Raw genomic sequence first — 15,315 nt, forward strand, 5'->3', positions numbered from 1 at the left:
CTTTCTGAAAACACTCTTGAATCTAATTCTCTTCCATGGCTGATACGTGAAGTTCATAATTCTAAAGGATCCTCAACTATTTTTCTTCCTGAATTTGTACCCTAGAGAATGTCTTTTCAAAGACAAATCTGATATATAAATCGCAAAGGGCCGCCATTGTTACTTGTAAGCACTTTGTTAACGCTTCTTTCTGTCGCTTCATGGCTCGACACAATTTCAGATGAAGGTACGGGCCAGTTACCTGTGGTTGATCGGAAGGCTGAAGTGACAATGAGCAGACCACACATTAAGAAAGGATACCAATGTCATTGCTGGCTCATGTAATCTAATCCATTATCCCAGAGGGCGCCCGAATTGAATCGCCCTGGAAACACATGGCGCAGAACAGTTGAGGAGGAGAATAAGTTTCTCGGGGATACCTGGAGGGAGCTGAAGCGCATTTCAGCGAACCAGCACCACGCCACATTTAGGGGACAACAACAATTAATCTATTCGAGTATCACGAAAGGCGTAGTTGTCTCCACTGGCACCCTCTTTACCAAAATTGAGTCTGGACTACTATATGATGCCTTCTTCAAAATCAATGATCCTAATGCGGTGAAGGTTACTATGTTTTACTTACCTCGGTCCTACAGCATCAGAGCAGCACAGAAATTCTGATATTGTTCCTGGATGTGGGGTTTTCACGATAGTGTTGAAGGCCAGATGTGCTATATATTAAACGGTTTGCATCAATTGAATTTCCTCACTCGACAAAGTGAAGAACTAGTTTTGCCTTTCTTATGTGTCCTCGAACTGGCCAATAATTAAAAGGATCAAATCGTTCAGAAACTATAACAAAGTCTCCTCTCGGTAACTGTATATTGCAGATCTTCTTTCAATTTAGTAATAGAAAAGTCTAATTGATCAATAGTGGATCAGTTCCATGCTGTCTTGCCATATCACAAATGACAGCCAACGAGGCACAGTTTAAAGTAGCCTCGATATCTGTGAATGCGCAAAGCGAATTTCTTTTCGGAAATAGACCTCTCAATCCTGCAGTTGGCTCACGTAGTGTCTTCTCGAACTTACTTTTTGAGAGAACAGAAATTAATTTAATCGTTCATGTATGTGGGTCTTCGAGGTTTTTAATCATACGCGGTTTATATGTTATTTTTTATAATCAGCTCCAGGATATTCATTGCCTTTATTACTTGGACCATAGTGATGCTATCTAGGTCCGCAAACTCGAATCTATACAAGTAACGCAATTCTGCATGGCAAGAAAAAGTCTATCTGGTTTTGAGTGCTTCCTAGAAAGTTCACTTCAAGCAGAAGATCAGGCTTTTCTTCATTCATGCTTCTCCACAAAACTGTTTATAGGCACGTCCTTAAGTCATCCTTTGATCTTTTTCAGAGCTTCCTGAACTTCTTTGTATCAACGACAGTCTTCAGGTTGACCCGGTCTTCAAAGCTAGGTTGGGAAATGCCTTTACCGTTCTCCTCTGATTTGCTAAATCTAAGTTCTACGACAGTTTATCTTCTCTAACATGTATTAAGAAGACATTTTTTCTCAGCTTTTTCGCTTGTGCCATGCTATGTTGCTTCTTCAATTTCAGTAATGGGTTTAATGCGCTTTTTAAGGATCGTGGCTCGAGAGCTAAGTGTAAGGTTATACATTGTCTAGTAGATCTTCCATGGATTTCGGAATAGAGTAGTTGGTGGCTCCAATAATGTGATATCATTTAGTATCCGGGATTCTCGGTCGATTGCTGACAAACTGCTGCCCTGTTTCTACCGGAAGTCTAGTGTTTTAGATCCTCGCAGGTTGATTCTAGAATTTTAAAACCAAAATAATGGACTTTAATCTCGGCATATTCTTGTCTCTGTATTTGCTTGATGACTCAAGGCAACCTGGAGGCCTTTCAAAATCACATGGTATAACATTGCCGATAGCATATATTGTAGTAAATCCGCCCATGGCGCGACTGTCAAATCACCAACCCCACCCTGGAATTGAGAGCCGACACCTGTTAGATTCTTTCTCGTACCCCCGGCTTATCAGCTCTTTTTCGCGGTCTACTGTCTACCAATTTTCGGAGAGTCTCGTTGACATTGTTCCGGATACCAGACTGGGCCAAACCCTCAACTCTACTCCGCTGCTCGTTAGGAAAGCAGATGAAACACTTTGAAAGGTGGTAACTTGGAAAACTTTTCAAGAGTTAAGGGCACAGCCTGGTAATATGGTACTGTCATCGGCATAATCTAGCCAAAGCGTATTAAAGTATATATCTGTCGACTTCAAGCAGAGCTTGACATCTTCAAACGATATAGTTCTCACAAATAAGAGGAATATCATTTGAACTGTTCGCACCACTCGATAGGTTGATGGGTTAGTATCGTCTTAAAAGATGTTTCGATTGATCTTGTTAACAGGTGGTCAGTAGCGTTAGTTTCCGCCTGCGGAGCCTTCTTTACTGCCAATGAGCTGGGGTAGTCATTCAATCTATCACCCACAATAAAGCCCACTTTAATGTATATATGCATCGTTTGGTGGTCGATGTTTTACTAGCAGCAAGGAGCTGCTGGCACATACTCATAGATTCAGTTGCATAAGTATTATTGGAACAATGAGAACTACGCCTTTGAGGCACTGCCCTAAATTTAGCCCCCATTAATTTCATTGGAGGTGAAATGGAAAGCAACTACCAAAGCATATAGGCTTGCCACCATTTACGCGCGGAAAGGCGGTTAATCGTCATTAAAGAACAACACCATATTAGGCCAGTTGCTGCTGAAACGCCGATTGCACATTTCTGACGCCAATGTCAGCGCACTCGAACATCGCTAGCAATAAGGAAGATAACAGGCTACCCAAGAACTTTAACAGAGCGAGCATTTGGTGCTAGGTCATCCATTGTCAAGGTTACTCTCTAGAGTGAAATCACAATGGTTAATGCATCCGCAGGCGAAACTCTTTGTGAAAGAACGCAGGGCCTTTAGAGCGATATCTTTATTGTTCCTTAAGAAGGGGGGACACGAAAAGCATAGTATGGCCTTTACCGAGACACTGCTTCCTCAAATACCACCTTGAAAAAATTGGGGCTGTGGTCTTGACTATATATAGCCAATGTGAGGAGAAGACGGTCCTGCATTGTTGAAAGGCTATCTTCAACGAAAAACTTGCGCAGGTAGAGCTCTGGAAGGTTTTCTCAGATTGGCAAAAGCATTCGATCGTTTCAGGTCGGAGGCTATTGAATAGATGATTTTGGACATAGCATAATTGGCCTAATTAAAGGCTTGTGTGCTTAGAGATATCGTTCCCCCAATCTCTTAACCTAAGCTTACCTCGGTTTATAACTGGTCACAAATGTTTTGAAGACTGCTAGAGTAGCGATTGCAGGGGTGCAATTTTGGTGTAGGTAACTTGGTCGAAAGCATTTGCCCTGTGAGTATTCAGCCCTCGGGAGTGAGGTGAAACTATAATTTGGGATTTTATTACCATTTCTTTGCATTCAAAGCACTATTCATCTAAAAGGAAATATTATATGAGCTGCACCGAGTACCGTTATCAAGATTGTGTAATGCAATAGGATGCTCTGGAATGGTCAAAAGCTGAGTTGGCTGGTGGTGGTTGATAAACACGAGGACAATACAGCAAATAGTAAAACTATAGGCCTGTCGTATCCACGCAAAGTTACTATAATCAGTCTGTTGTCTCTAAGATTTGTAACGGAAGTGCCATCAAATAAAATACATTAGTTTCTTTACTTCTAACTCTTACTTCGCTTGACTAAGACATTATTTGAATGTTTTTGTTACGCAAACGAATCGCCCGTTGTCAATCTTCTCTTAATGAGAGATTTCCTCTAAATTTAATTTTCTGTAGTCAATTCAAATGGCATGAATAGCAAGCTTGGTCTTATAACAAGCTTTTCGCAAAGATCGTATTTCGTTCTTAGATCAAGCAATACCAGAATGAACGTAATTTGTTACAAAATTTCATCTGTGATCTTTTGAGTAGGTGGCGCATTCTTCCATTTATGATTAGGATATATCGTTTTAACCGTCGAAATTGCAATGTTTCACAGACTTCCTAAGTTCAACTTACAAAAAGTGAATTTCGAAGATCTGAATTCAACCCTGGCAACTATCAGCTGGGATCTCATCTAAACTAGACTAAGCTCTCGTCTTCTTTTATACCAATTTATTTAACTTAGGTAGATGCCTGCGCTCTTACCCATTCTGGTTCACAATTCATACATAAAAGGTTCCCTCGGAAACTTCCAGCAAGGAAAAAATATGCCTTTCTGGAACCAGACTGACTGACTGATTTCCCACACTTTATTCATTCAATACACTCTAGAATCTTTAGTATAGTCACTGCTAGATAGATCCGGAAGAGAAGGACTCTCATTATCTCTATACACAAAAGTGACGGCCATACTTTCGCCGGGAACTACAGTCCTACTTCATTCCTCTGCTTCTGTTTCAATACCCTCCAGAGATATGTCAACGACTGGTTGAGCGCACAATTTGTTCACCTTAAGGCTGCAGAACAATATGGTATTATGAAACGCCGACCTATTAAACTTCAGTAGTTTCGTGACCAAGTGTCTTAATTTTCATCTTCTCATTCTAAATTCTCACTCATTAAATAGATCCTCCATACCTCCCCTTCTATCCCTCTAACTCTAACGATCCTGTAGCGCTGCTTTTCTCTTCTTTCCACTCCTTTGTGTAGTATAGGGAATCCACACCATCTCTTCTTTCTTATTGCTATTTATCCTCCCATTTTATTTTCACTGAAATTAGTTCATTTTCATTATCATAGGACTTTATATTGTGCAAGTGATAAGCCTTTAGCGTCCTCCATGATAACCAGGATTCGGGATTGAGACAACGACATTAAAAAGCAACCTTTAACCATCTCACCGTCAAGGGTGTACGAGAAGAATTCATTCTGGGCTCATTACTAATTTTTGTCTTCATCAAGGTGATCTCCTCTCTCCTCACTTGCCTTTCCTACTTTAAACCGATGACCGAAAGCTCTTTTCCTCCCAAACTTCCCCCGATAGACCTTGCATCTCTACAGTCAAACATAGACACTCTGATTTACTGGTGCTATTATAAAGTGGTTCTCGATTTGCTACTCTGTTAAATCCTTTTCTATTCCTCTTTTTATCACACCTGCGCTCCATCCAAAACCTCCGCTTCGACAGACACTGGATTGATAGAAGCAATCATGTTTTCAAAATGCCAGACAACATATTGGATAATTGCCCAACCTTTCTTATTATCATTCAACTCCCTCGTTTGAAGCATCCGTGAATATTGCTTCGGTACCTTCGAGCAACTCTCATTGTGTTTCCTTTGAAAAGGTTGGACACAATTTCACTCGATCCCTCTTTTTTTAGGAAGAACTTCTCCATTCAGACCAACCCGTCCGTCTACACTATTTTGACCTGTCTTACCTAAAACTACAAACAACCTTCTTCAATATGAGTACTTTTCTGAAAATCTTTACTGGTCTGCTGGACTCTTCCCCAGAGTATAGTCTGCTCCTGGAAGCAATATTTAACTAGATGGTCTCCGTATATTTAAAAAAATAAGCAGATAAATTTTACTAATATTTTGGAGGAATTTAAAATACCAAATAAATTTTTTAAGATTTTATTTTTTCACTAATAGTAATGTATTTTATGAGTAAAATTTTAGTGATTGAATTTGGTATCGGGTTTCAGTCTTTTTGAATCATTCCGAAAGACATCTTTTAGAAGACGAGAACATCTCAGATTTCGTAGTTCCAGAAATTACTTCATAATACATAATATAACAATATATTCACAACCAACCTGCACGATTTGTTTGTATGTACACATCTAGTTTGATCAATGAAGATGATACCTCCATTCACGTTTTCGTTGACTATGGGATCGTTAAAACGAGTTTGTAGCCATCTGAATATTACGTTTATCAGTGGAGATCATATTTATCGTTTTCCTTTGTTGTCTTGTGGTATTTAACCATGAATTCAATAATTTAAAAGAAGTTGAGTTTCTACCAGAACGTCTAACGATTTCCGTGTTTTCCCCCAGAAGGCCCTTTGCTGATTCCCTTCCACGCAAAAATATCAAAACCGATTTGAAAAACAGCATTTCTAATAATTTTTAATAAATAATCACATTTATTCAAAGGTAATATGTATATAGAAAAATCGTTTAATGAATAATTTATAAGGTTCTCGCCAAACAATTATGTTTGGTATATTTTCCCATGAGATTGAAAGCCGAACTCCACGCGTTTATTATGAATAATTCATGGTGTAAGCTATTATGTAACCGATTATCGAGCCAACGCCAATAGAAATTCAACTAATTCCATATATGAGAGCATTTCATTCCAATGTGCATATGGTATATGAAAAATATTTGGATATCTGCAATAATTGTTGACACTGAATCCAATAAACATTTATCAAATAAACTTCCGGGAAATTACTGAAGGAATTCGTTAAAGCAGATGCCAAAAGCGCGGACTACTTGCTAAATCTGGGGCATTTGCAACCGTACTGGACTGCGAATTATTCAGTTAGCAGTATCCCAGGAAATGGTTGTTGGAGGTACCTGGTTTGCGCGGAAAGCGGTCCACAAACATACGTGGGCCTGTTCTGACGAGACCACCTTCAACCAAATTGACCACGTGTTGATCGAACGAATAAGTGAAAAATTGATGCCTCAATAACCGCAGCTAACAGATGCAGATGAAGCATCAACAGATGATCTTTACAACCACCTGAAGAGGGTTATCGTTGTTACGGCCATAAACATACTTGGCCCCAGTCGCAAGAAAAGTCGGAACTAATGCTTTGACGATGAATGACAGCCGAATTGGTTTAATATGGAGGCGACCAGCTACACCAAGTGGTTCATCAACTAATGCTCAAGGTGTGGGACAGCGAATCAATTTCTGACGACTGGCAACTGCGCATTATCCTCCCCATACATAACAAGTCGGGAAACCGGAAGCTAGACGCTTCAGGTATGAAAGGTTTTGTGTATTTCTTTTATAAAGAGATTTGAGTGCGCATTTATTCCATTAGCATGTAGCACGTAAAATATGCATATGTTATGTGAAAATTTACACTTTTAAGTGATATTGACCTTCATAGTCTTGAATTTGCAGAGTAGCAACAGTTTTGATCCAGTATAACTTTGTTAGTAATGGTGTGATTTTCACCAAAGTTGGCAGAATCATGCTCTATGCTGTAGCCTACATTGCTGCAAAATTTTAGCATTCATAATTTTGTGATTCTAGGGTGAACTTAAGGAGGGTTTTCTTGTCAATTACTAAAAATTATAGTAATGTACTATTATTAACTTTATTTGAACAGGTATCGGTATGAAGGGTATTTCGGAGCCTAGGCACCATATAGTGGCAGCCCCCTGATTTTTTTCAGATTTTTTGGTTCGGTAGTTTCTGAGAATGGGTTCTTTGAAAAAATGATCACTTTCATCCCCTCGCACTCCCCACCTTTTCAACAAATGTCAGAACTAAGACCGGCTTCGAAAAGTACTAACCGAGACCTTTCATTTGATACCCCACATGCCTATATTTGATGAAAAAAAAATTTACACCCCCCCTTTTGTATGTTTGTGTGTGTTTTGTGTTTTGTGTTTACACAAAACCTTAAAAAGGGAGAGAATTATAGAGGTATCATGTTGTTGAGTACCATCTATAAGATATTCTCCACTATCTTGCCAGGGTTGGAGAGCCCCATACTCCCAGAACAAAGAGGCTTCACTCCAGGCAAATCAGCAAAAGATCAAGTTTTCTCTGTGCGGCAAGCGATGGAAAAACTTTTGGAATATGGACATCAGTTTTACCATCTTTTCATCGACTTTAAAGCCGTCTATGACAGCATAGACAGGGTAAAACTGTACACGGCCTTGAGAGAATTCGGTATCCCAACGAAATCGATAAGACTGACTAGGTTGACCAATGTGCGAGACCAGATAAAAGGAGCAGGATCATTCCTGAGACCATTCAACATCAACAACGGTCTACGACAAGGGGATGCCTTATTACGCGTCCTCTTCAACCTAGCCCTGGAAAAAGTGATTCGCGATGCAGACGTAAATGCTCTTCAAGTTGACGCATACTGGCCTACGTTGAGGATATAGACATTATGGGAGATGTACAGTCTACCTTCATCCAGATCGAGCAAGCGGCGCGAGATCTCAGGCTGCAGGCATTGAAAAGTACTAAGACCTTTCATTTGATACCAAACATGACTGTATTCGGTGAACAAAAATTTACATCACCTTTTGCATGTATGACGACCCCCCAACCATTTGGCTCTATCGAATGCCTGATCTGGGTGCAATCTTGAGGCTTTTAAATCCCCATCCAGCGTATCAAGACACCGTTGTTTCGGTCTGCCTTTTGGTCGTTTACCATCGACTTCGATGCTCAGACCAATCTTGGCAAGTGAATTCCCGCTTAAAAGCCGTAATGAACGTGAACTTGCTAAGGCAAGTCGATACAGATCTCTCTGATCATCCCGAGTGTCCAGTTTATCGTAAAGATTTTTGTGACAGTGGCTCGGGTGACAGCGACCGCTTTCTTTGCTTCCTGGTTGGCATTCTTATAAATTTGCTAATTAGCAGGCGTTTTATCGTCGAGAAATTTGTGGTAGAGGCGTTTCTTTTCACGGACCTTCATTTCAACATCCATCATTCCAGAGCCAGGTATCTCGGTTGATTTACCGCTTGCCCTGCTTGGTGACCTCGAGGGTTGCAGAAACCGCTTTGTGGATCGTGTCTTTCATTTGGTTCCACGATTCTTCCACATTCGTAATGCTCGGTAATCGTGTGAGTGAGATCATTTCTTCTTTCTTCTCATGAAATCGCCACCATTTAATGCGCCGCGGGCCAGTGCGTGCCTCACGCTGTTTTATCGGTGGTTTAATTTGTAGGACTACAATCAACGGCTGATGTTCAGATGCGATGGTCTCATAGGGAACGACTTTGCAATCAGTGACAGTGGTGAAATGTTGGCGTCTTATGGGAATATAGTTGATTTGCGTTTTACTGTTCCCACTATAAAATGTAGGAAGATGAGACAATCGTATGATAAACCATGTATTCATAAGTACAAGGTCATGGGTGTCCACAAAATCGATTATACGCTCGCCACCCTCATTGCGCGCTCCGAACCCCTTACCGTCTGCCTTTTCACCCACATGACCATTAAGATCGCCGGCAATGATAATATATTTATCAGCAGGCACGTGACAAGTATTTTCATCGAAAAGTTGCTAGAACCCATCTTTCTCGGCATCAGGTCCACCTGTCTGTGGTGCGTACGCGGTGAAGAAGGGAATAGTGAGATCAGCTGATATAATGGTGAGCTTCATCAACCTATCATTAAATCGTCCGACTTCTTTAATGGCATCACGGTAACCCTCTGAGATGGCAATGCCAACACAACATTGAGTGCGTGGGTTACCAAAATAGAGCAATTTATAGTCATTTTTACCGCGTTCGCGTTCAATGTCGCAGCTTTTGGCACCAAACCATCGGGTTTCTTGCAGAGCGCAGATATCAATGCGCCTTTTCCGAAGGGCGCTTGCGAGTTCCTCGGTTTTTCCAGTTAGGGTACCAACGTTTAGCGTGCAGACACGTATTTGTTTTGTTCGTTTTGATCGGACTAACTTGCTTGCATCCTGATGCCGTCCATGCGTCAAGAACCCTTGCCCATTTCTCCACAGCACCGGGGCCCATCCTGCCGCGTCGACTGAGGTGGACGCCCTAACACTTCTCCGAGGCTTGTGACTCAATCCGATCGTCATGTTTCTAACGACATTGTGTGCATTTGCTTGGTCGGCCTGTCGCGGGACCTGTCACCAAGAGAGATCAGGTAGGATTTAGCAACTATACTCTATTTATCTCTTTCCCGTATCCTTGGTGAAAAATTCGTATCTATATCTTTATCCAGTTCTTCATAAAAAAATTCCCAAAAAAACGGCCTTCACACGACCCCTTTAAAGCAGAAACCGTCAAAGAAGTGGTGCAGGCAAGCTTGACGCATTATACTTCAGGATCAGCGAAAAGTAGAAAAGCTTGTACATAGATTTCCAGGAAAAAAACGAAATAAGCTTGAGGAAAAAAAAACTTCCATTGTCGAAATCTACGGTCAATAAGCATGAATTGGTTTCATAGAATGGTAAAGGAATCCATCCTCAGAAGGTTTGAACTGTTATATCATTTCGAACAAATAGGGTCTGGAATTGTTTTACATACATATGCAGAGTACCTACCAAAACAACATATTATGATGTTGATCCCTGAGAGTCTTTGGGATATGGATCAAATCGCGTGCAGTCTTCAATACGTTTTACCTTCTTATTGCACTTCATATTATTGATTATTCCAAGTTATTAATATTCAATTTCCATTTCGTTGTATATATCATCCTAAAGTAGATATTTTTCGTACAATTCCATAAAAGCACGTGCATAAGTGAAGGTAGCATCATCCTGCGCGCAACACCTTGAAGGCCACATTTCAAAATTAAGTGCCCGCATAATTGCCCAAAATATTTAAATAGGTCCATAATTGAACCATTGATGAATGCACCAACGCACCTGGCTTCTGGGTATCGCCGTGCCTGCAGCTCCTTGTCTCGTGTTGTCTGAATACCAGTCGTAAAATTGAAATATATGTTGCCCACAAAAAGAAACGACTATTGACAACACGCCAATGCCTTAAGGGTAGGTTTTAAAGGGTTTCATATACGAAAGGACAAGCGGAGAGGTTGAGTTTTTATGTAGCTAGATATTGTCTATGCACGTAGATATTTGTTTGTATGTTCTCGGCAAGGAAGCTGACGCTACCATTATGAAGTCTAATAATTCAAATTAAAAGGACAATCGCTTTGTTTTAATCTCCAAATTATTAGGTCGGTGAGATGTTCCAATCTACTATCGGCTATGGTGTATCAATCAATTTTCCTTCAGCAAATACCATTCGGGTAGTCTGGCCATTATACAATTTCTGCTCGGGAAATTCCTGAACTTAAACTCAAACAGTTGGTCGTCATCATTTTCGGGAGCAGCTGTTACCATTTTCCTTTTTTTCAAATATGTTAAATGGGAATGAAAGAAAACGCAATTTCAGAATGGAATAACTCGTGCCAGCGCCAGCTCGCAAGGATTACGAATCATATTAAGGACCAAGGTGTTTACGGCAGGGTGCTTCACAGACGGGTCCGATCCTGAACCTTGGGAGAACTCCCTGTTTTTTCTCAGTTTCGACATTTCAACGTACCTGCCTACCGCTCGAGGCATTATTTGCGATTCAAGGAGCTGAAGATAATTCCTCCAGAAAATTATCCTCAAGTATTATAAGAAATCGGTAGCGTTTTTATTTACGTACTTGTAGTGTCTTGTCTCGTATGCTCTGTGTATATTGCATCTTGCAAGCTACTGCGATACGCAGCTATTACTTATGCTCAAAAGTATGTAGATAAACGTCGCCTTTTCGCACCCTACGTAGCAAATGTGGTGCTTGGAAGATTTCAAATGTTCCAAATATTGCTGGGCTCAGCCAAGTGAAATTAATCTCTTTCCATTTATTTAGAGAGGGTAAAATCGCGGAGATGCGGGCATCTTAGCAGCAAACTGGTTCAGAAGATACAGAAAACGCACGGAGAGATTATCGCTAGTAATGGAACCAATGATGATAGCGCAAATGAAATTATGAAAATTGACGGGAGTGTTGATTTTCCGAGTGCTTACATCGAGAATTCTGGTTTTGAGTGTCTGAAAAATTTGTTGGGTTGGTGGCAGATAGTATAGTAACATCATTATAATTGAAAATGATGGGAGTAAATTAGATATTAATTAGACTGGGTAACTGGTTGAAGGCTAATATGGGCATGCCCCAGAGCATTAATTACGTACACACAATGTAGGAGAAGTATGATCAAGAGATGATATCTTATTCCAAATTAGAAAACGGAATATAAGTGCTCACCATAACTGATTTTTCATACGCATACATCCTGTATTTAGTTCAATTCTTTTGGATGAATCAACCAACCAGAAAGATATCCGGATGAATGACCTTCCTTATTTTTTTATGCTCTCACGGGCGCTTGTCCTGGTTTTCATAAAAAATGATTAAATGGAAAAATCAATCTTAAATTTTCTCGAAAATACCTAAATCCACAGCGTTTTGTTAATAGGCTTCACCTTGTATAGGATGTCGTTATCATCATACACGGCCTTGGGAGATGGGCGACATGGCTCCTGGTGAGTCGCATATCAAGAGGAACAGTAGAGAGCAGCCCGCAAGGAGGGAATGCTCCCAAGAAATCCAAATCCGAACCCAAGAAAGAGCCAGCAGACTCGGCGTTAGCACTGCTAGTGCGGTGAATGGCACCCGATTCGCCATACTGCCTAAATCATTTCCAGAGTGAATACTCTTTCGTGCGGAGCAGAAATATATCATCGAAGGCCTTATTGTCAGGCAGATGTGTAAAGGATAGAGGGCTGAGCTCGTTTTCACCGGGATACCCTTTCGGCCAGATACTCCCTGATGGAGGATACGGTGGAATGACTGAGGACACACTGGCTGGAAGGGAGCAGAACGGTCGACATGTGCTAGGGACGATATACAGGAGCACACATGGTGACAATCTATCCTCCGAAAGATGCAGCCATGGAAATGGTGGAGCTTCTGGATCTCTTAATCGCCGGAAATTAGGGTCTTCACACACGAATGTGGGGAGTATTCAGAATTAATGTGGAGGTAAAGGCAAACTTCTCATAATCGGGGTAGATGAATGTCGCATCAATTATAGAATGAATAATCTTCTAAGAAAGCCGAAGAAAGATAATGCGGATGATATATCGGGTGAAAAATCTACCGAGTTCCATGAAGGAATCGAGGAGGTCATGCAGGTCAAAGGAGCAGGATCGAGCAGGGAAGTTCATGTGCAGCCTATTGAGTAGTAGAAGCTAGACGACCTAGACCTGGATATCTTAAGGCTTAAGGCGAAGAGTGAGAAAACGTTGGAGAAGAGCTCCTAACATTAATGGAGCCAATGACCAACCCTAAGATAACCTTTTCCTAGGAGACATCACCTGGACGCGACCGGAATTAATCGTTAGACTGGTGAAGTTTTGCAGTTGCGATGCCAATACGCATAATGAGATCTGGGGAAGCGGCGGAACAGTAACCTAGCTAAAATAAGAACAGAAGTCCGACGAAGTAAATCGGAAACTGATTAAGGTTACAGAAGGCACTGACAACATACAGCAATACTATCCGAGAAACAAAGCCAAACAGCTTTAGAAAAAATCTGTCAAGGAATTGAACGAAGCACGCATCTATGTTATTCATGGGGAAACTGCACGGTAATAGGAAATTTGCCGAGAATGAGAAGGGCAGGATATATCCGCTTTTCAAAACTGATTTGTTGGAGCCCAATCATACAGCGGAAGACAAAAACATTCTGCCTGACATCCCACAATGAGGAAAAGGCGGGAGGAGGAAAATCTGAAACTAGCAAAAGAAATATCATGTTGGGATTTCTCACAAGGGCCTGGAGATGGGCAAGAGTGATCTTCAACCCGAAAGCCTGCTTTTTACCCTAATTTTTTTAGAACAATTTGTCTGACATCGTTTACATTGAAAACATTGGAGAAGGTATTAGACAACAATATTAGGACTAATTCTTTACGTTCATGACAACATGCTTAGCGGGCGGGACAATCAACCAAGGTTGTCCTGTATCACCATTTTTGGATACCGAAGGAATTTTCGACAGCACATTGCATGCAGAGATATGAAATTTCATAATCTGCCAGGGAGTCGGTTCAACCCTAATCTTCGGGGTGGGCTAGATATTAGAGAGTAGGCAAGTAGAAGTGCCAACAAGTACTAATTCTAACGTCATGAACAAAAGCCTACCATGTCCATAGGGTCCCGAATTACTGATAGGAAGGGATAGCATGACAATCAAGTTTAATTTAAAAAAAAAAAATTGAACCACGATGAGGCATCCATCGAATGCAATAAAATTACTTATAACTCAGCTCTACAACTCTCGCGAAATGCTGCGAAATTGACTTTCTGGCGTAACATTTACCAACAGCCATATCCACCTTGCCATTGCATCGACCGTACAAAGGACACCCATTGGTGTCTAAAATACAGATAGGGTGATATGAGCAGGGTGCTGCAAATGGATTTTTGAGCTTCGGCAGGAGAACCAACCTCGGGCTCTTTCACTAAGCGGAAAACACTCCGTCTACCAGGCACAATTCAAATGTGCTTATGAACCATGTAGGCCTGATTTTAGTAGCCAACTTCAGGGTTTTGTTCGAAATTCCGTCAAATTTCAATACCGATACCTTGTTGTGCCCCATGGGTCACTTTCTTCCTGTTGTGAGAAAAGAGTTACGATTATTTTAAACAAGAGTCACGGCCATGTAACTTGGGGTAATTTTCACTCACGAATCTTATTCAATACAACCTTGTAAACAGCGACTCACGGGTTCGTATTTGCCTCAAGGCATAGCTGCCTATCTCAATAAAGATTACACATTCTTTCTCCATCTGCCGATGTTCTGGCTTCTCTTTTATCCTTTAACAAAGTCCTCTCACTCGCAGATACGAGATTTTCTGTTTCCGTCAGTAGATTGGTTTCGCACTGTGGTAGAAATGCCGCCGGCATCGTAGAGTCGTATGTCTCAGTTACCCACTAATACAGCTGATTCACTTTTTTCAACGCCGTTCCCTTCGGGTCGTGATCTCCTTCCAAACCCGCCAGGAATGTCTCCTCCTTGAAAGCTCCAGTGAACGCGCCAGCTATCCGGGGTTTCCCACTTCTGTTGGGCATTCGACTGTCCCCTCCTCCGTTTCTAGTGTCGAGCAATGCCTCGCCGTCACTGTGGGTGCAGTGCTCACTCGCGACAACGTTCACTAGTACAGCTCCGGAATGGTTCCAAGCAGGATTTGGCCCCTGTTGTTCGCCATTCGGCCCCCGAGTCCAAAGCCCACGCGTTAAAATCGCCGGCAATAATTGTATGGCTGTAGTATCTAGCGTTCAATACGAATCTGCCTAGCATCTCCTAATGGAGTGTTGTCCTACTATTGCAGTAGGAGTCGAGTTACAGCTGTAGTCAATGGACGTCGATGATTTTTGAGCCTATGAGGTCGGTTCCCGGGAATGTCATTGTTTCTTGTAGGACTTACCTTCCTCATGCCCTTATAGCTGTGTTTCCAGGTGAGCCTTCACCTATGTAGCACTATTGTCTTTTCGATA

The sequence above is a fragment of the Hermetia illucens genome, chromosome 2 (assembly GCF_905115235.1).
Source record: "Hermetia illucens chromosome 2, iHerIll2.2.curated.20191125, whole genome shotgun sequence".
Lineage (NCBI taxonomy): Eukaryota > Metazoa > Arthropoda > Insecta > Diptera > Stratiomyidae > Hermetia > Hermetia illucens.